The 25,221-nt window shown below is 50.2% G+C and overlaps 1 protein-coding gene across 2 annotated transcripts in view; it reads right to left on the bottom strand.

The window, feature by feature from the left end:
* The window catches only part of ST8SIA2 (ST8 alpha-N-acetyl-neuraminide alpha-2,8-sialyltransferase 2), a 72,317-nt gene that overhangs the window by 46,361 nt on the left and 735 nt on the right, over positions 1 to 25,221 (bottom strand). The window lies entirely within an intron of this gene.

Genomic DNA, 25,221 nt, shown 5'->3' with positions numbered 1-25,221 from the left:
TGGAAAGGGGACAGTGGGACTATCAATGAGGGGGCTGGAGTCCTGACTCCCATCGGGGTCTAGCTTTGCAGCCCTTGGCCTCTCTTGAGGTCTTGATGTGCTTCCTTCTCTGCAAAGCAGGGTCCTGCGGTGGGATTACAGCGAGAAGCCCCGGGCAGATGTGAGTGTTAGTTGTAATATTGTTATTGAAGGTGATGGCTGCTGCCTTGGGAATCAAAATAAACCACTGCCGCAGACCACTGACCCCCTCGGAACAGCTGTCCTCAGGGAGGTTGTCTTCCACCAAGTGTGGTCCATTAGGGAGAAATAAAGCACAGTGGACGGAAGAAAAGGGCTTCCCAGGAGGCGCTAGTGGTAAAGAATCACCCTGCCAATGCAGGAGGCATCAGATACAGGGTTTGATCCCTGGGTCAGGAAGATCCCCTTGAAGAGGACATGGCAACCCACTGCACATGGCAACCCACTCCAGTATTCTTGCCTGGAGAATCCCATGAACAGAGAGGCCTGGCTCTGACTTAGCACACATGCACGTATGGACAGAAGAAAATGGGATGCAGAACCACGATTCCTGCTGCCACTGCTGCACTGTCTGATGTCTCCGAGGCCGTCCAGAGGGGAGCCCTGCCCAGGAGCAAATTAACTCCCTTTCTTTTCTTCAGCAAGACGTGCTCAGCTAAACAGCACAAGAGGCATGTCTGACAGTCATGTTGCCAAGGCCTGGGTGGGGCCTGTCCAATGAACATGAGGCTGTGCTGGACAGGGCCCCTATAGGACCCGCAGAGCCTGGCCCCTGGGTGGGTTGACTACACATCATTTCTCCTGAATGGACCCGGAGGTGTCCCCCCCTAGGTCCTAGGTCCCCTCCTCCTTCATCACATGTCAACACTCCTTCGGGTTTTCTTTGATACTCTTCTCAGTGGCTCCTCCCAGCCCTTCCTTCTCAGCCCCTCCCTTACATATCCCAGTTGCTCAGAGCCCACCCTTAGGCCTTGTGAAGCCCCCACTTCCATCGTTCATCTACATGCCCACAACTCCCAATGCAACTTCAGGCATGCTGCGCTCCAGGCACCAGAATCACAGAACAGCCCAGACACAGACCTCAGACCTGACTGGCACTCACAGCCCAACCTGCTCTCTCCCAGGGTTCTCTCAGGGAATGGCGCCCACCCAGCCGTGCAGAATCAGGGTGCTGTGGGCACTCCCCACCCTCTCTTGCCAGGTTTCCCCTCCAAGATCACCCAGCCTTCAGACTCTCCCACTCGAGGACAGCAGGTGCCGTTCCGTTGGGCCCTCTGCCGTGGCTTCTATCTTAGCTTCCTGTCTGCAGAGAAGCACTCTTTGCCAACTGCTGCCACGTGGGACCCAGATTTCCAAAATGCACAGTGCAACATGGCGCTTCCTCCTAGAAACCCTTCGGGTTCCCTCATCGAGTCCCACTGCTTTCAAAATGAGTTAGCACAGATCCTTAGCACAGCACAGGAGGCCCTTTCCAAGCTGGCCCTCTCAGTCCTCACCTTCACCTTCTCACACACCCACCAGCTGCTTCCACAGAGCAAGGGGGTTTCTGGAATGTGTCAGGTCACAAGATCGAGCCTTTGAACATTATCCTCTCTCCCCAGAATCCTTTATTCTGTTTTCCATTTACTTAAGTCAGCATTTATGACCTGCCAGCCCCAGGTCGTATCTGGCATAAATATGTATTTGTAGGGGAGGGGGGGACTTGTATAATGTTAAGTCTTTTATAATTAAAATGCCAATGGTAAAAACTCAAGGGCATAGCCATTATAAAATATAAAACACTGGGCTGGCCAAAAAGTTTGCTTGCTTTTAAAACTTTTTATTTTATATTGGAGTATAGCTGATGAAAGATGTTATGATAGTTTCAAGTAAGAAGCAAAGGGACTCAGGCATACATACATGTACCCATTCTCCCCTAAGCCCCCTCTCCCATCCAGGCTGCTGCATAACATTGAGCAGAGCTCCCTGTGCTATATAGTAGGTCCTTGTTGGCCAACCATTTTAAACACAGCAGTGTGTGCACATCAGTGTTTACACTGTATGGAAAAATCCGGATGAATTTTTTTGCCAACTCAATATCAAGTTTTGGCCTCTTTTGAACAATTAGAAGTACTGGCAGCCTTCACCCATATGAATTGGTGAGGCTGTGTCTCATTGGGGGTGGGCGGGTATATTTTCCCACAGTCCACAGCACTCCCTATTGTCTTACACTGAGCTGTTTCACTTATTTATGTGATCTGCCTAGACCTTGAAGGCATCTGACTTCGGGATCGCCAGACCCACTACTACTCAGGTAGCAAAAGTCAGCTCATGTTACCTTCTCCATGACCTTTCCTGACCCAGAAGCCTCACTTAGGCCAGGTACAGCGAGTCTACAGGACCCAAGGGTGTATCGGAAGTGGTGTGTGTTCACGATCAGTCGTGTCCAACTCTTTGCAACCTTCTGGACTGTAGCCCACCAGGCTCCTCTGTCCATAGGGATTCTCCAGGCAAGACTACTGGAGTGGATTGCCATGCCCTCCTGCAGGAGATCTTCTCGACTCAGAGATCGAACCTGCATGTCTTGCGTCTCCTGCATTGGCAGGCAGGTTCTTTACCACTGAGCCACCAGGGAAGCCCAACAGGAATGGCAGGGGTTACTAGTTCCTTGTTCTCTTTCAATGACAACTGACAAGATGCTGCTTGATAAAATCAATCACAGCAGAAGACGACCTCCCAGGGGCACTGTCCTCCCCACCCCACACACAATTTTCAGAAGACAAAAGTTCTGGAGGTGAAAATTTGGGAGCTCCTTCCTCCCTCCCTGAGAAGTGGCACGAGGCTGCCTTCTGGGACTCGCTGACTGAGTCACCGACTGATAAATTAGTAAGGAGAAGCCGGCCTGGGGTCTGGAAGGATCCTCAGCCCTAAAGTCTCAGGTGTCAGCTGTGGTCTCCACCCACATCTCCACCCCCTGTTCCACAGGCCTCCAAGGCTCTGGACAGGAACCGGGGACAGAATCTGCCCTTTCGGATTGCCTTGGAGCAAAGCCCAGAGACAGAGCTCAGGGTGGAGAAAATGAGCTCCAGCCCTGGTGCTTGAGGGCAGGGAAACTGACTTCACTCAAAAAACACCACTGCAGCTGGTAGCAGGTAGGGGGTGGGTGCAGGTGGGTGTAGGGAAGCTGGTGGCACCCAAGGCTGTGCCCAGGTTGATGCTAAATCAGGTGTCTGAACGGGGGCTTGAGGAGGACTCTGCTTGGGTGGACAGCGGAGGAGTGGCCATAACAGAGTTAACACTGCCTGGGCACTTACCACGGGGCAGACACAGACCAAGTTCTCACTGTGGAATTTTCCCCTTTTGTCCCTATTGCAGCCCCAAGAAGTGGGACTTTTTATGACTCCTGTTTTGCTTGGAGATGTTAAGCATCCTACCCAAGAGTTGCAGGATTTGACCCTGACTCTGATGGATCATCGCCAAATCAGGAGCTATCGCAAAAGGTGGGAGTGGGGGTGGGGGTGACAGCTTGAGCTCAGTCACACTGGGGCTTTAGTGTAACAAGAGCAAACCCCGAAGAGAAGCCAGAGAGCAGGGCCAAGCGCTCGTTCTACCTGGGACGCTACACCTGACTCCAGAAACGCTCGCAACATCACCTGCCTGCAGCATCACCTGCCACCTGCCACAACGACAAGGAAGCGGTGTGAAGCCACACGGGGAGTGTGCAAGGGACCTGGGGTGGTCTCATCCGACTTGATCCCTACCCCCTCACTCCAGGAGACTTTGGCCCTAACACTTGGAATGTTTCCAGCAGCCTCAGACAGGACGTTCAGGCTGTGCAGAAGGCTGGGAAACTGGTTTCTGTTATAAACAAGCACAAGGGAGAGGAACAAAGGTGGGTTAGCAGGGTACCCCCTCCTTTGCTTTTCCTCTTGCCCTGAGCATCGGTCCAGACGTCCAGGGTGGGCTGGGGCCCAAGATGGCATCATAGTTACAGGCTCCCTACCTCCAGGGTCTGGGCTGGTGACTTTGGGTGGTGTCCGGAGAACAGTGGCCCAAGTTCTCACTGAGGGCTTGGTATCTGGGGGTTCCCTCAGAGCCTCATCCTCTTCCCATTTCTCCTGCTATCACATTCCTGTAGGAAATGCCGGGGGAGAAGGCCAGGGTGAAGGGGGACACCCTGGCCCCTCCCTGGGGCTTAGAATAATCAAGTTGCAAAGAGAAGGGACTTCCCTGGAGGCCCAGGGGTTGAGAGTCTGCCTGCCAAAGCAGGAGACTCGAATTTGATCCCTGGCCCTGGAGGATTCCACATGCCACCTGCAAGGGCCCTGGGCCCATGCGCTCAACTACTGAGGCCGCACTCCAGAGCCCGTGCTCCGCAACCAGAGAAGCCACTGCACTGAGAAGCCAGGGCACTGCAGCTAGAGAAAGCCCACACGCAGTGGCAACGACCCAGTGAGGCCAGAAGTAAACAAAAAAGATGCAAAGAGAATTCTTTCCCTGCAGACTTCCCAGTGGAGTGACCGCAGTGGAGCGACAAGTGGACGGGAAATTTAATCCTTTTTTCTACCTAGTAAAACACCCGCACGTGAACGCTTTGCATGGGGACATTCAGAACTGAGTGATGCTGCGGGGGAGAACGGGGAGGGTCCTCAAAGCCTACCCATCACCTGGCCTCAGGGACCAGGGAACGAGATCTAGCCTCTAGTTCTCTTGATGGAAATGCCTCTTTGACCCAAAACTGTCAGAAAATGAGGCTGCCAGAAAGAACACAGGCTTTGATGAGATCCCTGACTCTCCCCTCTGTAGCGAAGTATTTCAAATGGAGCTTCCTCACCCCTTAAAATGAGTAAACCGTGAAGAGTAAAAGAGATAATGAGTATGTGTAAACAACTTGGCAGATCCTGTTTTTATTTAATTTTCATTGTTATTCCTGGTAAACTGTTTTGAGAGGAGGCCTCCTTTACTTTTCGTTCCAATAACCATGTGTTCATGGAGCCCCTACTTTGTAATGGGCCCTGGGCTGGGCTCTGGGGTCATGGTGGGGGATGGAGTCAGTCTCCAGCCTGAAGGTGCTTAAAATTGAAATTTGGAGACAAGAAGCACACACTCACATAAGCATACACAGGAAACGCCCCAGCAAAGGAAGAGAATCATAACCAGTCAGCCATACACGGGGTGATGCTAAGAAGAAACCAGGAGAAGCAGTGATTCGAGACTGAGGGTGTATGTGGGAGTGGGCAGGGAAGAGCTGATTGGGGGGTGGCATTTTGTCAGAACCCTAAAATACAGGGGGGCAGCCGCAGAAGGGCTATGGGAAGAGCATCAGGCAGAGGGGTGTGCACAAGCCACGGTCTCAAAGCAAGAGGAGCCTGGTGTGTGAATGGATTCCTGTTTTCCCTATTGAAAATCTATGTTGTTTCTGGGACCTCCTCGCCCCGTAAGATGGCCTGTAAATCTTCATCCTCACCTGTTTATTGGTCCCATTTTGCCTCAAGATTGTTGCATTCTCCTACAACCTGCCCCGTTTCCTTCTCTTCCCTCATTGTTTCTTTACCTCATGTTTACAAATATGCCTTTTTTATTTGTAAAATATTCTCCTCCTGACTGTTTGCTGCCCCGACCTGCTTCTCTTTGCTTCTCAACCCTCTGGCAAGGCCGGATTGTAATCACGGCCCCCCTGTGATCAGGGAGCTCTCTGAAATTTCGCATCACTTCACCACGACGAGGAAAGGAGTCACTCACATGGTACCAGTTCAGTTCAGTCGCTCAGTCGTGTCCGACTCTGCGACCCCATGGACTGCAGCATGCCAGGCTTCCCTGTCCATCACCATCTCCCAAAGCTTGCTCAAACTCATGTCCATTGAGTCGGTGATGCCATCCAGCCATCTCATCCTCTGTCGTCCCCTTCTCCTCCTGGCACCAGGAGCCCGCTGATGCCCCACCCAGTGGCCCTGGAGCACCCTCATCCCAGGCACATTCCTGCAGGGGGTATTCAGGCCCACCCCGCACCACCTGGGTGACTGCTTTGGTCTCTCGAGTCTCACACTTCTTGGTCCTTCACCATGGCCTTTGCTCCTTTTGTTCCTTCATCCAACTCTCATAACTTAATCCTGGGATCTCAGCACCGTTAAAGATGGCTACACTCATGGCTTCAATTGTCTCCCTCCGGCTAGCTTCCAATCTCCATCTCAGCTCTGACCTCTCCCCTAAATATTATTCCTTACATATTAGTCACAGTTATCTACCATCTAGGGGACCCTAGAGAAGTCCATCCCCATCTTGGGGTCTCATGCCATGCCTGGAAAATACAGGGAAACAGGCTGGCTGGCTTCTTTAGTCCCTAAGCTCCAATAATTGGTGATGCAATGATTTTTAAATGTCTTCATTCCCACATAAATGAACTCTGTTCTCTTAAAATCATCATGTCTAAAGTTAAACTCCCCATTAAGGCACAGCTACCCCTCTGGATTCTGATACACGCAGTGGGCTCAGCCATCCCTAACAATCCCAGAGTGTTGTCATTTCTTCTCTGTAACCAAGATTCCCTAATTCTCTCTTCCTTTCCATTCACAGTCCCCTGCCCCCCAGCCCTCCCTCCATGCTTCTCCTCGAGATGACCCAGGTGGTCCCCCCCAGCTTCTGCCCCTTTCAGCAACATACAGTCTGCACATTCAAAACATTTCAAGGGGCCCAACTGTTCATAGCAGCTCCTCTTCAGCTTTGTGGGGTCCCTGGAGAATCCTTTAAAATGTATGGATCCTCTATCCAGAAGAATGCCTAAAATGTCAAGAGGTCCATGGGGTTCCCTGGTGGCTCAGACAGTAAGGAGTCTGCCTGCAATGCAGGAGACCAGGGTTTGATCCCTTGTTCAGGAAGATCCCCTTGAGGAGGGCATGGCAACCCACTACACATGGCAGCTCACTCCAGTATTCTTGCCTGGGAAATCCCATGGACAGGGGAACCTGGCGGGCTACAGTCCATGGGGTCACAAAGAGTCGGATACAACTTAGCGACTATGGATCTCCTGGAATGTATCACAGGCTCTTTAGACTCCAGCTTAGACCAAAGCAACCCCTCAAAGAATCTCATTTTTTGCGTTCCAGAGCCCCTGACAACATGACTCTGCACCCCCTGCTCTATCCTGTTTTTCTCCACCCTCAGGTCCTCCTGAAGCCCCCTCTCCAGCCAAGCCCCAAGGTAGCAGCAGCTCCTTGATGGGCACGTGAACGTTCTTTGGCTCAGGCCATTCTCCCCATCTGAATCATCAACTTCTTTCTTCTTGCAGCTAAGTGTTGGACCATTCCTTCAAGTCCCGCACCAATCCTACCTTCTCCAGAAAAGGTCTCTCTTGCTCCTCGCCCTGTGTGGACTTCCTCTTTGGTGCTGCTGTAGGTCTGAGTCATCAGCCATCAGCAACATATGGTCAATTTTTGTTTCTATGACATGGCAAGGCTCACCCCTGAGGCCAGGGACTGTCACTAGGCTGAGATGCTTGCTGGTGATAATGAATCTTCCTGATGACTGAAGGAAGAAGGCTTCCAAAATGCTCCAGCTGAGCTCTGAGTGATGCCAGCTTTTCTATATTTTATTACACACACCCACATGTTTTCTAAAACATAGTATGAAAGTGAAAGTTAGTTGCTCAGTTATGTCTGACTCTTTGTGACCCCATGGACTGTAGACCCCAGGCTTCTCTGTCCATGGAATTCTCCAGGCAAGAAAAAGACACTTGTACCCCAGTGTTCACTGCAGCACTATTCACAATCACTAGAACATGGAAGCCACCTAGATGTCCATCGACAGATGAATGGCTAAAGAAGCTGTGGTACATATACACAATGGAATATTACTCAGCCATAAAAAGGAACACATTTGAGTCAGTTCTAATGAAGTGGATGAACCTAGAGCCTATTATACAGAGTGAAGTAAGTCAGAAAGAGAAAGATAAATATCATATACTAACGCATATATATCGGAGAAGGCAATGGCGACCCACTCCAGTACTCTTGCCTGGAAAATCCCATGGACAGAGGAGCCTCATAGGCTACAGTCCATGGGGTCGCTAAGAGTCGGACACGACTGAGTGACTTCATTTTCACTTTTCTCTTTCATGCACTGGAGAAGGAAATAGCAACCCACTCCAGTATTCTTGCCTGGAGAATCCCAGGGACAGCGGAGCCTGGTGGGCTGCCGTCTATGGGGTCTCACAGGGTCGGACACGACTGAAGCGACTTAGCAGCAGCAGCATGTAAAATAGATAGCCAATGGGGATTTGCTGTATGACTCAGGGAATTCAAACAGGTGCTCTGTAACAATCTAGAACGGTGGGATAGGGAGGGAAATGGGAGGGAGGTTAAGGAAGGAGGAGACATGGGCATACCTATGGCTGATTCCTGTCAATCTGTGATAGAAAAACAAGAAAATTCTGCAACGCAATTAACCTTCAATTTAAAAAATAAATAAATTTTTAAAAAAAGAATACTGGAGTGGGTAACCATTTCTTTCTCCAGGGGGTCTTCCTGACCCAGGGATCAAACACAGGTCTCTTGCATTGTAGGCAGATTCTTTACCATTGGGGAAGCATGGTATACTGAGCATGATTTATCTGGAACACCAGTCCTGGTATAACAGGAAGATTCTCCAAGTGGTACTGAGATGTGGGGAGTAAGGATGCTGTGAGTTCATCTTGCCTGCTCATCAAGAGGCTCCACTGAGATGTGAAAACACCTACTGAGATGCTGGGCACGTGGAAGACCTCAGTGTGTGAGTTTGCCTTCCTCCTCCTTTAGAGTGACTTGTTTTCCTTTTAAATGTAGAGCAGGTGGTAGGTGAAAATAGCTCAGCACCTATTTATTATCCTGCTCTAGGATTTCAGGGCAAGGAATTTAGAGGCATAGCAAAAGGATTAGCTATTTCCAGCGAGTCTGAACTCACTCAACAGGGCAGGTACCCAGCGGTGATGCTGGGGAGCTGGAGAAGATCTGTGGTTTCTTGGACCTCCTTTACAGATGGGGAAATTGAGGTCCTCAGAGCTCAGGGCCTGCCCTTGAGATGGCAGCTCTCCCAACTCTTACTCACCTGTGATGATGACATGTTTCTCATCATCACACAAGAATTCTCTCCTCCATCAGATCACAAACTCCTCGAGCACTTTTTCTGTGCTGAGTTCATCTTTGCTTTCTTTACGATCCAACAAATGTTGGTAATCAACCCTGAATATTCCTTGCAAGGACTGATGCCGAAGCTCCAATACTTTGGCCACTGGATGCAAAGAGCTGACTCATTGGAAAAGACCATGATGCTCGGAAAGATTGAAGGCAAAAGGAGAAGGGGACGACAGAAGATGAGATAGCATCACTGACTCAATGGCCATGAATTTGAGCAAACTCTGGTCAATGATGAAGGACAGGGGAGCCTGGCATGCTGCAGTCCATGGGGTCGTGAAGAGTTGAATATGACTTAGTGACAACAACATCCTTGCATGTCACCACCATTTTGCACAGGGTTTGTGAGCCCCTGCATGTGACAAATCAGATGTTTTGTGATGACTACACAAGGCTCATGGTAACAGGTATCAGTGAGCCTTCCTGAGGCTTTTCTCCTGGGTCCTTGGATGCCTTGTAAGGCTGCTGTTTCTGCACCAAATCAGGAACAGACTGACTCTTCCAGCAGACGCGCCCCATGGCACAGAGTGTGCTGGCTACCCTGAAACGCTGTATTTGAGATATAGTCATTGAGCATTTACCAGGTGACACGCCCTGGGTGTATGGACATGAACAGGACAGAAATGGATCTTTCCCTCATGAGGAATCATCTTGTGCAAGAGGAAAAAAAAAGAAGAACAAAAGCAAATTTATCATCATCTGATCCTGGCAGAACAACCCTCTCCAGTGGCTAATCTCTGCCTATTTTCAAGACAGAAAATAAAAACAACACTGCACAATGGAACTCTGATGAAGACCCTAAATCCAAAAAGTTCAACACATTTTACTTTATTTTATCTCAATTGATCTCAACTCTCAAACGCTCCAGCTTCAGAAGGTAAGATTAGCTACCATTAAGCTGGCTAGACCAGCATTGATTTAAAAACCCTCCTGGATACTACAGGATGGAGGAGGTTGCAGACCCTTATTAATCTCCTTGTTATCAGCATGATCTCAGCCTGCCAGGAGCCAGCTTACTAGATTCCCAATTCTGGCCACATCCACATCTGCCTGGCTTCTGCGTACCAGGCCGTGGAGCTTGTATAGCACTGTGAATTACCCTGCTAAGAAAACTTTAACAGTGAGCTGGTCTTTGTCCATGGAATTGAGGAAAAAGGAAAAGTGGGTTTCCTCTATAAACCAGATGGAACTCAGTGGGTCTCAAATCAGACAGTTACGTGGGAGCCCATATAACCCACTCTATTTTCTCTTCTTTGACCATGGAAAGAATAAATAAATGACTGTGGAATGCGGGTGGCAGGGGCTGTTCTGAGCATTTCTCTGGAACTGACTCCCTCCTTCCCGCCCTCCCTCCTTTTACTTTCTTTGTTCTCCAAACCAGCACTTACTCTCTGCCAGGCACTGTGCAAGGGGCTGAAAGTACTGAACCAACGCAGCACAGATCTGAAATGGTCCTAGCCCTCCTAAAGCTACAGTCTAGCAGGCAGGAAAGGCACCATGCAAGAAATGTGAACTGTGAAAAACAGGGCTTCCCAGGTGGCGCTAGCGGTAAAGAACCCACTTGCCAATACAGGAAACATAAGGAATGTGGGTTCAATCCCTGGGTCAGGAAGATCCCCTGGAGGAGGAAATGGCAACCCACTCCAAGAATCTTGCCTGGGAAATCCCATGGACAGAAGAGCCTGGTGGGCTACAGTCCATGGGGTCTACAAAGAGTCGGACACGACTCAAGCGACCTAGCAGCAAGAGCAGAGGATGCCGGGAGCCTGGGGGGCCGGGAGGGGGCGGAGGGCGTCTCCCCAAGTAATGCTGCTGGGGGCTGGGGAGGAGCTCCATTGTCCTTGCCTTTTGAGTCATCCACAATATTGTTTCATTGGAGGATTCTTCTTTTGTGCACTGGGCAATTTCCCAGATACAGTGAGACATTGTACCTGGAACTAGGTACTTTTTCGGAAGATTAACTCACTCTCTGTAGAAGTTCTACAAGGACTTGTCGCAGCTCTGCTGCCAAGGGGGCAGAAAATGGTCCCAAAAAGAAGTCAAGCAAGCACAATGTCACGGCCTCAACTTCAGTCATTTTCAGGGTCTACCTCCATGTGTTTTGCTAATCCCACTTTACTGACAATATTTTCTTTGAGCTGACTCACTTAAAAACGTAAATGAGTTTATTATCAAAGGAACCCTTAACATCACTGCCATAAATAGAATACCAATATCCCTTGCCCTAAATAGAAGGCAATGGCAAAAATAAATAAAATTAAATTCCTGGCTTCTAGCCTGCCTCGAGGCTGTCTTTATCTGAAGTAGCAGATTGGTTTTAAAAGGCTCCCCTCTACTGGCCTTCGATTGCCCCTGGAGGCCTCCCTCATCAATTCCTCTGCTTTTTATAACTGAGAATGGAGTTTGGAACTGGACTGCTGGCTGGGCAGGCCACCAAAACCACTCAGGAACCCCAAGAACTCTAGGGAACTGTTACTGCGCGTGCCGACTGTAAAGTGGGGCCGTCAGCTGTGTGAATGGTCACATCCAAGCCAAATGCATGAGGGGGCTTAACGACACCAGCCAGGTGGCTGAGCAGTTTTCTCTGGAAATTTCTATCACTTGCTCCAGCTACGGATCAAGGTTATTCTGGTACAGACATTGCAGCCTCCTTAAGCTCACTTAAAACGTCAATTCAACACTTGTTTAAGGTTTCTCCTTGCCTTACTTCACGGCCAGGGCCTCACTTTGGGAGGGGAAAGAAAGAGAAGCAGGTTAATCCACAGGGCTAAACCCTGGCACTCTGGAAATGACCAGCTAGACCTTGATGAAATTCAGGTCTTTTTTCTGTGTTTATTAAGCAATTACTTTACATGAGTCTCAGTTTACTCACCCATAAAGTGTGTTTTTTTCCAGAGTTTTAATGTGTGTATGTTTTTTCAGGTCTTGCCATGTGGCAGGTGGGATCTTAGTTTCTCAACCAAGGATCGAACCTGTGCCTCCTGCATTGAAACCTCAGAGTGTTAACCACTGAACCACCAGGGAAGTCTTGTTCAGGATTTTATAATACACGTATGAAACAGCGTATGAAACCTGGCGTGCACACAGGCATCTGACTGTAATAATAGCCATTATTGATTTTTCTGACATCCATCTAAGGGTCAAGGCCAACTCTGATGGGCAACAGGGATCGTCAGACAAGTTTCCCCTGGTTTGACGGGTCAAGGTCTTTGCCTTGGGCTGGGGCTCTGCTGAAAGGCCAGAAGACCAATTATTTCCACCAATGCAGGAAGCGTGTATACAAATGGCCTGGGATCTTGTTCTGTTGCAGATTCAATTTCATCGGGTGTGGGTTCTGGGGTGAGGCCTGAGGTTTTGCATGTCTACCCAAACTCCAGATGAGGCCCCTGTTGCTGGGCCAAGGACTGCTCTTTGATTGACAAGGCTCTAGCTCAATGGTTCTCCCAGTAGGGGTCCTCAGAGGGAGGGGCCAAATGCATCAGCATCACTTGCAACTTGTTAGTGATGCCAGTTCTCAGGCTCCACCCTGGACCTGCTGAATCAGAAGCTCGGGGGTGGGGCCAGCACTGTTTGTAACAGCCCCCAGCTCTGGCACTTCCTGCCCCTGGAAACGCGGCAGCGCTAGCTCACTTCTGTGGTTGTATGGGCGTTGTCCTGCCTGAACCTAAAACGGGACAGACAGCTGCATCTCAGCAGGTCCCAGCCCAGCAGGATGATCTCTGGGGAGGAGCATTCTGGGTCTCTCTGTTCAGACTCACCCTTGAGCCACAGACACTGATGAAAGCTACTCACACACAGGTGGTAAAGAAAAGGACCTCTGGGAACCTGGTCTGGGAGGGTGATAGTCTGGGCTGTCTGCACCCTTGGCCTCCCCTTCCTCCCCTCTGCTCCCCTTCCCCACCACTCCATGACTTCCATGCAGTTTAGACTTTTACCAGACCATATGGGTCCCTCCACTGAAGTTAGACAGGAAGGCAGGCAAATGAGTATTTACAGAGTGTCTACAAAAAGTGTGTTTGCACTTTCCACAGTCCTAAATCCCAGGCGTTGGGAATCTGCCCTCCCCCTCTAGCAAGCATATCCAAATATACTCATAACAAAGTAATGGTTCACATTGATGTTTCTCTAATTCTAGTACCAGTTCTTTCCTCTTTTTCTCCCTCTGCTCTTTCCCCACTATGCTTTTTGGTACTATATTATTTTATGAATTAAATGGCCATGAAATTAAAGGATGCTTGCTCCTTGGAAGAAAAGATATGACAAACCTAGACAGCATATTAAAAAGCAGAGCCATCACCTTGCCGACAAAGGTCCATCTAGTCTATGGTTTTTCCATTAGTCATGTATGGATATGAGAGTTGCACCGTAAAGAAAGCTGGGCGCCAAAGAATTGATGCTTTCAAGCCGTGGTGCTGGAGAAGACTCTTGAGAGTTCCTTGGACTGCAAGGAGATCAAGTCAACCCTAAAGGAAATCAACCCTGACTATTCATTGGAAGGAGTGATGCTGAAGCTGGAGCTCCAATACTGTGGCCATCTGATGCAAAGAGCTGACTCATTTGAAAAGACCCTGAGGCTGGGAGAGATTGAAGGAGGGATGAAAAAGGGACAACAGAGGATGAGATGGTTGGATGGCATCACCGACTTGATGGACATGAGTCTGAGCAAACTCAGAGAGGTAGTGAAGGACAGGGAAGTTTGGTGTGCTGCAGTTCATGAGGTCGCAAAGAGGTGGACATAACTTAGCGATTGAATAACAACATTCCTATGTATATACCACATTTTGCTTATCCATTCATCCACTGATGGACATTTTTGGCTACTGAAAATGATAGTGCTATAAACACAAGTGTACAAATACCTGTTCAGATCCTTGCTTTTGATTCTTTGGGGTATGTACCCAGCCATGGAATTGCTGGGTCAGATGGTAATTCTATTTTTAATTTTATGAGGAACCACCCTACTGTTTTCCACAGCAGCTGCACCATTTTACATTCCCATCAGTTATATTTTACTGATGCCTCAGAACCCTATGAATAGGATCCTATTAACTCCTTTAGAAAGTTTAGGAAACTGAGGCTCAGAGAAGTGAAGCCACCTGTCTGAGGTCACACGGGTAATAAGTGTTTCATCAATGATCAGTGCCTCAGTCTTCCCATAGCAGCTCGCAGGGGCTCCAGAGGTGCGGTCCAGTGTCTCGCAGAATGAACAGTGAGTCTGGCTCGTAGGGAAGACTTGCCAGTTCTTGTGTGTGTGTCAGTCACTCAGTCGTGTTCGACTCTTTACACCCCCCAGGACTGTGGCCCACCAGGCTCCCTCTGTCCATGGGATTCTCCAGGCAAGAATGCTGGAGTGCATTGCCATTTCCTCCTCCAGGGGATCTTCCCGACTCAGGGATCGAACCCAGGCCTCCTGCATTGCAGGCAGGTTCTTTACCATCTGAGCCACCAGGGAAGCCCCAGTTGTTACAGACAGGAGAAAAGGAAGGCCCTAGGCTCGAAGCTGGGTGAGATTTACAATGAAGACCTAAGGGAGTCATATCCTAATGACGCTGGAGGGCCGAGTTTCGGCCTGGGTACCCACAAGCTGGGGAAGGGGCTGTGACACCTCGGGCTGGCTCCATCCCCAAGGCTGGATGTTCTTTAAGGAGTTACTTGTCAGAGGGCTGCTGCCCTGCTGCTTCGGTGGAAGAGGCTCCCAGCTCCGGCCAGGACCCGCACCCCACTGCAGGTTCCTCTCCTGCCCTTCTCTTCACCTCTCCTTTGAACAAAACCTATGGACTGGGGTGTAGTTTGGACACAAGGCAGGGTCCACTTAAGAGTCAACTCCCAAACCTCAGGAGGAGAGGTTCTGCTGCTTATAGAAGAGCAAACGCAAGTCACCTGCCCGATCAGTTTATCAGCTCATTTTCTCCCGGTGTCTTAGCCTCCCCGCTCCATTATTTAAGCCACTCTGGCACTTACTAAGCAAGAAGGTGTGAATTAATCCTGCGGATCACTCCTCTGAGCGCAGCCGATATTCTTGTGCTTGAAACTGGAGATGGGAAACCTAACGGCAAGCACCCACGCGTCACTGGACAGCCCAGGGTGTGTGCCTCTCCTCAACGTGAGCTGAAATGCTGCACCCAAGTGTGGGGTCTCCATGGTGTTTGAGAGGCTCATCTGACTGGCCGTAAGCCCTTGCTGAAGTCCCAGTGTTTCCACTTTCCCTTTGCAAACTGTCTTTGTGGTACAGGAAATGGCCCAGGGCAGGAGGTGGGAGGCAGGGGGAACAGGCGCAGGCAGCCCAGTGATTCTGGGACCCAGAAGTCACAGAGAGCATGGTGATGGAGTTGGGCAAAGCTGGTTGGCATCTCATTTCCTTGTTACTGGCTGTGTGACCTCAGCAAGACTTGGTCCCTCTCTGGGCCTCCAGTTCCTCATCTGTAGATGAACCAACTTGGCGGCTCCGAGGACAATGTCAGCCCCTAGGAAACAGGCTCCCTGGGTCCCTACAACCACCCTGCAGAAGTCTCCTCCCTACCTGCTTCCTTCCTTCCTTTCCAGGGTCCGGGAAGCTGACCACACTTGCCCTTCTGTCTTTCCCCAGAAAAAAATTCTTCCAGGCTTTAATCCTTTGTGTTGTTTTTTCTCTTCCATCAGTGTGTGTGTGTGTGTGTCTCCTATAGTGAGTTGATCAAACGAACATGCTTCAGAGCCACTCTGATGAGACCCAGTGGGGACACGGAGGGGGTTGGGGGAGAGGGAAGGAGGGAAGGCGGCGTGGGGAGCACCATTCCAAAACAAGATGCCGCGGAGCTGCCCACCCTGAGTCTCATCCATCTCCCAGGCTGCCATATTCCATTACAGCCTTGCCTCTAGCATCCTGTCTCCGGAGCTCTCCTCTAGTGTGGCTGCCCCCTGGGTTTCTCTCTCTCCCGCAGACCTCTTTCCCAGCTTTATCCTTTGGGGGAATGAGCATGCATATTTCCCTCATTGGATGTCATTTCGTACATCAGTTATAGATTGTTCACCTGATGTGAATCTGGGTTCACATCCCAGCTCTGCCACTGACTGGCTGTGTGACTTTGGTCAAGTTGCTTAACTGTTCTGTGCCTCAGGTTGCTCATCTATATAACAACGTGGGCCTCATAGGATTGTTGGGAATATTACAGGTGCAAACAGAGCTCAAGTGCTTAGGCTGTCACATGCACGCAACAGATACGCCAAAAAAAAAATAAGACCACTGTTATTCTTTGCTGCCGTCAACCTCCACTGAGAAAAGATATGTGAGGAATGAGCCCCTGTTTCTAGAAGCAATGCCCACTGTTTACTCTTCAAGGTAAACTCAGATCCCAGGCTATAGATTTCAGCCATCAATAACATTTCCAAAAAAATCGGGGCTGGGGGACTTCCGGGATGGTCCCGTGGTTAAGATACCATGTTTCCAGCCAGAGGGCATGTGTTTGATCCCTGGGTGGGGAACTAAGATCCCGCACTGCACTCCTCCAAAACAAACAGGCTGGCACTCAGTTTAGGAAAAATGTAACACTACTATCTACCATCACCCTCTTTCAGGAAAGAAAGGGCATCAACACCCAAAAGAAAAACAACATCATCTCAGAAGATAGAAGAGTTCTCAGCAAATGACAGGTTGAAAACTTGAAACTAACAGAATCGTCATGACTACATTGTATCTCTTATTTTCTCTTTCCTTTTTCCTTCTGGGTCACCACGCATCTGCAGATCAGCATTGGGAACCGCTGACCTCAGGGTCATTTCAGCCTTCCACCATCAACTAAGAGGCGGAGGAGAAACTGCAGCCCTGAGCCCTTAAAGGGGACCAGGAACCAGAGCTGTGTGCCTCCGTGCTCCTAATAATGATAGCCAAATGCTGGAAAACTCGGTGACAGAGCAGAGAGCTTCTTTCTCAAAGAGCAATTTCGGAACTCAAACACACACCCACACAGGGACTCAGGGTTTCCAGGAGCAGCAAACCAGGATTCCAAGTGCCAGAAGTGTCCGGGAGGAGCCCACTCCCTGCCACCACGGAATACAGACACCTCTGGAGAAGTTCCCTTTGCCACTGCAAAGTCTGTGACAGCTGAAGCTAAGAAAATGCTGGGACAAACAGGTCCCGTCAGGACACCGGGCGGTTTCCTAGCCGAGTGACGAATTGCAGGAGGCTGGGGAGAATTTAAAACCAGCCCAGCTGCCACCCAGGAGAGTGACTAATCTCAACACTTAAGGAAAAGCCCCAGAGCAGCAGTCACTCAGACACAGGGGATGGTTTCCGTGCTCGCACATGGCACCCCAGTGTCTCACCCTGGGGCTTCTCCTGGAGACATGCATCTGTCCCCCTCTCCTCGTAGGAGGCTGTCACCTGACTACCCCCCCCCGTCCCCACCCCCAGTGACATTCATGTTCCTACCTACCCCCATTCTTTGTATTTATTTATTGGCTGTGCCAGGTATGGAGTGCTGTGCAGGCTTTTCTCTAGTTGCGCTGAGTGGGGGCAACTCTCTAGTTGCAGCGCATGGGCTTCTCATTGCAGTGGCTTCTCTTGTTGCAGAGCACAGACTTCAAAAGCTGCGGCACATGGGCTTAGTTGCCCTGCAGAATGTGAGATCTCCGACCAGGGATTGAACCCATATCCCCTGCATTGGCAGGCGGACACCTAACCGCTGTTTCACTAGGGAAGCGCCCCCCCCCAACTCTTTTCACTGTAGCTTTCCACCTGCCTCATGAAGTCATTTTTGCTTGCTGCTGCTGCTAAGTCGCTTCAGTCATGTCCAACTCTGTGAGACCCCACAGACGGCAGCCCACCAGGCTCCCCCGTCCCTGGGATTCTCCAGGCAAGAACACGGGAGTGGATTGCCATTTCCTTCTCCAATGCATGAAAGTGAAAAGTGAAAGTGAAGTCGCTCAGTCGTGTCCAATTCTTGGCAACCCCATGGACTGCAGCCTACTGGGCTCCTCCATCCATGGGATTTTCCAGGCAAGAATACTGGAGTGGGGTGCCTTTGCTAAGGCAGCTGAAAAGTGCAAGGCTCCTGAACGCCACTGAGGGGCCACGCAGCTGGTTAGAAGTCTTGGCCGATCCATCATGATTCCCTGGTTTGACCAGTGTTTATCAAAACACCACTTAAAGGTGCTTAATAGAGACAATCTTTGAGATGAGGTACATCAATCAATGGCCATGAACTTGAGCAAACTCCAGGAGATGGTGAGAGATAGGGAAGCCTGACGTGCTACAGTCCATGGGCTTGCAAAGAGTTGTACACAACTTGGTGACTAAACAACAACACATTAATCTGACCTCTTATTTCTTTCTCCCTCAATGTTTCAAACACACAACACATCCTTTCTGTTCTGCATCCTTTCCGGGGACCAGTCCTTGGAAGGAAACAGCTGGCCTCAAGTTAAGTCTGCTCTCACTGCCAGTGTGGAGGTGATAAAGATGGACAGAGTGGACACTTCCTTTCCAGGCAAGAGGAGGATGGTGGGGGTGCTGGCATTATAGGCAGTGGCAGGGCTAGAAAGAGCTCTCTGCAGAAAAAGAACTGGACAGAGTCTTGGAAGTGGAACTTCACATCTTTGCTTTGTTGTCTGAACTGGCAGTGGGAGCCTTACCACTGGGTCCCCCTCTTTTACAAAATAGAAAGGTCCTTTCATTCCCATGGCCTGCTCGCCAACATTTGAGACGACAAAAACTGTGACTTCAACTGGGCTGTGACCTCCGTGTTGGATACACATGTAGTGAAAAGCAAGAGGTTTCTGAGCAAGTGGAGGGTGTTTAATTGCTTTACAGTTGGGTAGACCTTTGGTGGGAGGAGAGTTCCCTGGTGGCTCAGACGGTAAAGAATTCCTCTGCAGTGCAGGAGACCTGGGTTCGATCCCTGGGTCATGAAGATCTCCTGGAGTAGGATACGGCAACCCACTCCAATATTCCTGCCTAGAGAATCCCATGGATAGAGGAGCCTGGCAGGCTACAGTCCATGGGGCGTCAAAGAGTCAGACAGGACTGAGCAGCTCACACACACAGACCTTTGGAAGAAGAAAGGGTGAATGCTTATTTTTGCCATGTGCTTGGCCTGAGACCAGTCAATTGTAAAGGAAATCAATCCTGAATATTCATTGGAAGGACTGATGCTGAAGCTCCAATACTTTGGCCACCTAATGTGAAGGACTGACTCACGGAAAGACCCTGATGCTGGGAAAGACTGAAGGCAGGAGGAGAAGGGGACAACAGAGGATGAGACGGTTGGATGGCATCACTGACTGGATGGACATGAGTTTGAGCAAGCTCCGGGAGTTGGACAGGAAAGCCTGGCGTGCTGCAGTCCATGGGGTCGCAAAGAGTCGGACACGACTGAGCAACTGAACTGAACTGAGGCCCAAGTTTGTTCATTCCAAAAATACTTTATGGGCTCTATTTACTAAGCCATATACTTATCACCAGGTAGCTCCATGGTAAAGAATCTTCCTGCCAATGCAGGAGATGCGAGCGAGTTTGATCCCTGGGTTAGGACGATCCCCTGGAGGAGGGCAGGGCAACCGGCTCCACTATTCTTGCTTGGAGAATCCCATGAACAGAGGAGCCTCATGGACTACAGTCTGCGGAGTTGCAAAGAGTCGGACATGACTTAGCAACTACATGGCAATACTTATCACCAGGGGCCAGGGGGAAGGAGGAAAAACATAATCATTGAGTCCATCTCCATAGGATACTGGGATGCTAAGGGTATACAGAGGAGGAGCAACTGTCCAAGGAAGGTCTGGGGTCCCGGAATGCTTTGCAAAGGAGATGATACTAGCTCTGAGCCTTAAAGGAGGAGTCAGAGGAAGGCAGGATGGATGGGGTGGGGTCAGGAAGAATAGTGTGTGCAAGAAGGTTGTTCCAGAAAGCAGTAAGTGCGCATGCAAAGGCACAGTTGCCTGAAGTCATGGTATATTCTAGGGAAATGTGAGCAATACAGAATGGCTGGAGCCCAGGAAGGCTGAAGAGAGAGGCACAGGCCAGATTACGTATTACCTTGTATGCCACACTAAAAGCAATGGGAGCCTTTATAGAATTCCACTCTCTCTGAGAAGTATTTATAATTTGCAATCTACAACATCCCCAATTTGTAAAACCTAAGCAATTTTAAAACCTAGCAACCCTGCTTTACAAGGGGAAAGAGGCCCTGAGTGGCGAATTGGTTTCTAAGAAGGATATCTATTTACAATTTAAATTTGATGCTAGGAACAGTTGGTAACAAGGACTTGGAGCAAGTCAGTTAAAAACCAGACTTTCTTTCTGTCCTATTTTATCCTCCAATCATGTTTATACTTGAGTGAAGAACACGAGGACTGGGGCGAAGCTTGGGCTTTAAAAAAAAATGTTGCCTCGTCTTGTACAGGTATATGTGTTTCTTATGGAATGACTGGACTGCAACTATCCACTGTCATTTCCTTTCATCCCCACCTGGACTCATCCACCAAAATGTACACCTCACTCATCCTTGGCTGATGGCAGTAGCTGCCAGCTCACGGATTTGATGATCAGAGCTGGTTCATTCATTACCTTCCCAGACAGTGTCTGATGTCTGACTGGGGTGCACCAGGACCCTGGCCATGATGTACTAGACGGCATCAGTTCTGACCAATCAGATGGCCGTTCTAACAGGGCGATGCCCTAGAGGGACCAGTAGTTAAGCATCTTTACTGTCAACCCTAGTCCAGATGCCTGGATGCCCAATCACGTGGTGTGTAGAAGTGAGGAAGGCATATTCAACTGACATCAGAATCAGAGTTGCAATAGAAAGGGAGTTTTCCCTCCTTCGGAAGCTTCAGTCCAAGGCCCCACCTGAAGAGTCTGCGATGCTCAAGCCCATGGCCAGTGAACTTGTCTGCTAACCAGGGGACAGCACCACACTGAACCTGATTGGACCAGGGGGGGCACTTCTGGGAGATGAGCCCCAAGTCTTCATCACTCACCTGCCCTCATTCTAATACTAAGTCAGATCACATCCTTAGGGAAACAGAGCCTTTGGAAGAACTCAGAGGAATGAGTTAGGAAGGCCAGTTCTGAGACCTATTCTGTAATGGTACTACAGGGAGCAAAGAATTCAGAGAAAGGGCGGTCTAGGGTGTCAGTCAAGACAGGGACTGTGGCATTTCATAGAATTAGGGTCACTGGCTTTATCATGAGCAAGTTATACAGTCTTTCTGAGCTTCAGCGTCTTCACTGATGACCTAAAGGTAGCCACAGTACCTAGCTAGCTTCAAGAACCTTGTGAGGACTGAGTGAACTAGCGCTTTTTTTTATTTTTAAAGTCATTTACTGATTTCATTTTTATTTTATTTTTTTGGTCTTACCATGCCAAAAACAATCCTGGGGGCATGTGAGATCTTAGTTCCCCAACCAGGGATCAAACCTTCACCACCTACAGTGGAAGCACAGAGTCTTAACCACTGGATTGACAGGGAAGTCCCCTGAACTAGTGCTTTAAAGCAGTAAGTATTATGTCTGGCACTATTTTTGCTCAACAAATAGTAGCTCTTGGTGCCACTTAGTAGGGGACCATTGGGTTTCCATGAGGATGACATGTGCTAACATTTACAAAACCCTTGGAATGGCTCTCAGTTCCAGCACTCAATAAATCAATAAATGTTAATGACCACCATCATCTTCATCTTCGCCATTGACATGCTTTCTATTATTATTATTATTACAAGCTACATCCTCTTTGGGGCTTCTCAGGTGGCATTAGTGGTAAAGAACCCACCTACCAATGCAGGAGACATAAGAGACGTGGGTTCAATCCCTGGGTTGGGAAGATCCCCCGGAGGAGGGCATGGCAACCCACTCCAGTATTCTTGCCTGGAGAACTTCATGGACAGAAGAGCCTGGTGTGCTACAGTCCCTGGGGTCAAAAGAGTCGGACATGGCTGAAGTGACTTAGCATGCACGCACATCCTGTTTGTCCAGAGTTCCGTTATTCTTTTATGATTAGAGAACTCACCTGGGGACTAGGGCATGGGGTTATAAGTGAGGAGACCAGCTCAAATGAACAGGCTTGCTCTGTCCTCAACCAGCCAGGGTGTAATCTTGGGTAAGTGATGCTACTTCTCAGGGTCAAATTTACCCCAATTACAAAAAGAGAGGAGGTTTCTTAGGTGGAGCCCTGCACTCCCTTCTTGTTCCAAGACTGTCTGTTAGCCTTCCCTAAGGATGCCATGCATGTCCATCACTGGACCAGACCCCAGGGGGATATTTATCCAATAGATGCTTACCTTCTGTGTGTCAGGTTCTGAGGCCACCATGGTGGGCAAAACAGCCATGCTCACAACTCTCTCCTGAAGGTTACACTCAAGACTAAAGCTCAGGGGATAATCAGAAAAAGTTTGGCTTATGACTTTGTCCAATGGACTCTAAAATTTGGGGGTGCTGCATGAGTTGATGGGAGTTTTTACCAAAGTTCCACCCAATCTCTGATTGAGAATTTGAATTCACTCTTCTTAATCTTTGCAAAGAACCCATCTTTTTACATTTTCTTTTCCCATTCAACCCCAGGGAGGCATTTCCGAAAGCAAGTAAGTTAGAAATGGAACTGTGAAAATCATTACTTAGCAAGAGACATGTCTCTAGGGAAATAACCCCTGGAAGAAAGCCGTGCCCTTCGCAACCCCTTAGACGATTCCTTGGGCAGGACAGAACTTCTGAGAACCCCACATCAAAAGACTTAATACTAAAAGGAATCAAGAGCTTAGCAAAAATGTATCTCAGTTTTGTTCCTCTAGATAACACACATGAAATCGTCTTTCCTCTTTTACTTCTCATTTGTTAATCCTTGGAAAATTTACTCCAAAAAGAGATTTTTTTCCCTTCCTTCCTTCCTAACAGATCACAGGGTTCTATCAACGTCTTCCAGAAACAGTCATCCTTTAACAGAACCCTTATTTTCTCCCAGGGACCAGCACTGGCAGGCGATTTGCAATCTTCCGGAGCACAGGTCAATATAAAGTTGGGGAAGGGTAGGCAGGGTTGGCGCCATAGCCCCATGGTCTGAAGTTTGATTCTGGGTCTCCCGGGAAGGCAAGGCATAGGTTGAGGAAGACAGGAGTCCAATGCCTGGCGCCCCTCACTGGCTACTGTGCCAGGGCAATTACTGCACTGAGCCCCCACTAGCTGTCCAAAGCTGGGGTGCTCCCAAGGATTAAATAAGTGACTGAGCTTGCAGCGTGGCTTGTAAGCTCCACGTTCTTCCTCCCCCGGTCATGGCAAACCCTAGATGAATGAACCATGTGTGGAGCAGACTGGGGGTGGCACTGGAGGAGGGCTGAGGGAGAGGACTGTCTCAGGCCTGGGTCAGGACAGGTCAAGCCAGAGGTCAGCCAGAGGTCGGGGCACCAGAGGTGGTGGTGGGGGTAATGCCTCACAAGATAACACATTTGGCTTGTTTGACAATTTTCCCCATGGTGGGCCCAAGCAGGAATGCGCCCCTTCCCCAACCCCAATGAAACAGATCTAACAAAACACACCCACAGCGGAGGAGCCCTGGCTTTTGAGCATATGGTAAATGTCCTTCTTAGCTGGCATCTTGGAGCTTATTTCCGGATACCCTATTGAAACAACCTAAGGTAGGGAGTGGGTTTACAAGGTATTCGGCAGGAAAGTACAGCGTTATATGCAAAGTGATTTCCTGATTGCATTTTAAAAATTAAAAGTCACTGGCCTCTAGAAGAAATTCGGTAAAAAACTTCAGTGAAGGGACAAGCGAGCGAGGCCTGACAGCACCCAGCTCTTAAGTTTTCCTGGCAGAACAATGGGCAGCTGCTGTTCCTTCCCTCGCGGGTCAAGGTTAGCAAGTGGCCTGGGCCAGGCAGAGCCCACTTCTTGGGGAAGAATGGGGGTGTGGGGGGAGCCTAGAGGAAGGCCCTCCCCGCCGCGTCCTGCGTCACCCCAAGACTCGTCCTGCCGGGTTTCCTTTCCGATCCACAGTTTTGAGACGAACAGCTACCGAAAGGAGCGTTTCTCTTATCTCCGCGTGGGAGCCTGTCGTGTATTACGTGAACCGTATTTGTGAAAGTTTTCTGAGCTCTTGGAGAAATCGAGGAGGAGGAGGAGGAGGGAGAGGAAGAGAGCGGGGTCTTGAGGGGCACTGGAGTTCCCAGAAGAAATTCTGGGGTTGCCAGCCCGGACAGGGGCGGGGAGCAAAAGCGAGAGCAGGCAGTGGCGCCCGCCCCGCGTTTCAGTCTTTAGGGCCTTGGCATCCTGGGCCAGCGCTGGCATTTCCCTTCGGAGGAACCTGTCGGCTCAGCCGGCCCTCAACTACCGCCAAGAATGAATGAAATAACCAGCGGGACAATAGAGGGTGCGCGCGGCGCGGGACCAGCGGGAGGGAGCCTGCCCGGAGCTAGCCCCACGGAGGAAGGGACTTTCTGCCCACTCTGTGACCTCACTTTCTCTCTGCCCTGGGCCAGGAGGCTCTCCAAAGGGCCTCTCAGAACCCTGGATAGCCCCCTCCCCACACTTGCCCATCGCGGGGTGGAGGCTCTTTGTGGAGAAGGGCTGGCCAGCGTGCGGGCGGCCGCGGGGCGGGGCGCGAGCCTCAGCCTCCCCAACCCACAACGGGTGCGTCCCGCGCCGCGAGTGCGCACTCCTCGAAGTCCTGCGCCAGGACCGGGGCTCGCGGTCCTGCCCTTGGAGAGATCGGGAGAAAAGCGAGGGCTAGACCGTGTGCCTGGGAACCCCTCGCTCCCCCCACCCCGCCCCAATCCCCAGCCAGGACAAGCGGGTGGAGGTACAGACTTTGCCGAAAGGTCTCCGTCTCCGCGACCAGAGCGCATAGGAAGCCGGGGGCGCAGGGGGCGCGGCGGGATTAGCTGAACCTCCAAAACCAGGTGAGGGTGGGGAAGGGATCTCAGCTAACCCCTGCGTGCTCCTACCAGCCTGCGCCCCGGCGCTGGGCTCCTGGGCAGGCGGGAGGCGCGTGTGCGTATCTGCGTGTCCTGGGGACCCTCGCCTTCCCGGGAGCCCGTGGAGAGCCCCCACCCTTCGCCCTGGCCCCAGGGATCCCCTCCCCCAGCACAGAGATCC

This window comes from Giraffa tippelskirchi, chromosome 12, assembly GCF_054371585.1.
Source record: "Giraffa tippelskirchi isolate mGirTip1 chromosome 12, T2T-mGirTip1v1.2.pri, whole genome shotgun sequence".
NCBI lineage: Eukaryota > Metazoa > Chordata > Mammalia > Artiodactyla > Giraffidae > Giraffa > Giraffa tippelskirchi.
The sequence above is the reverse complement of the archived record's forward strand: the minus strand, read 5'-3'. Positions and strand labels throughout refer to the sequence as shown.